Here is a 515-nt window from a genome sequence, read left to right on the forward strand (position 1 = left end):
GCACCTGTTGCTGCTTGAGGGTTTCCCGAGGGGTTGGATGTCACCAGGCAGGAGTGAGCTGAGTGTGAGTGACACCATGACCCTAAGCCCAGCCTCCAAAACGCCAGCCATCCCCTTTCCCCAGGCATTTTCCCAAAACACCTCCTCCACTGCCCCTCCAAGCGTTACTCTGGTCCTGGCACCGTTCTCCTCCCCTGGCCGTCACGGTGACCTGCCCACGCACAGGAGCCACCTCTGCTGGGAAACCCAGTGGGGGCTTTTCCTCCCGTGTCCCAGCAGGCGCTGCACTTACCCTGGGGAATTGAGGTTTGCGCGGTGCAAGGACCCGGCTGTGCCCGTGAAACCAGCGCCGCGTCCTGCAGGTGCAGCCCATGGAGAGGAGCAGCTGCCTCCGCTTCCCTCGAGCCTTGGCACCTTCGCCCGTGACGGCAGCAGTGGCCATGTGAAGCGGAGCAGCACGCACGGTCTGGGCTGGTTGCACAGCACACAGCGCCTTCTTGGCTTCCTGATTTTAT

The sequence above is a fragment of the Mesitornis unicolor genome, unplaced genomic scaffold (assembly GCF_000695765.1).
Source record: "Mesitornis unicolor isolate BGI_N332 unplaced genomic scaffold, ASM69576v1 scaffold35120, whole genome shotgun sequence".
Classification (NCBI taxonomy): Eukaryota; Metazoa; Chordata; class Aves; order Mesitornithiformes; family Mesitornithidae; genus Mesitornis; species Mesitornis unicolor.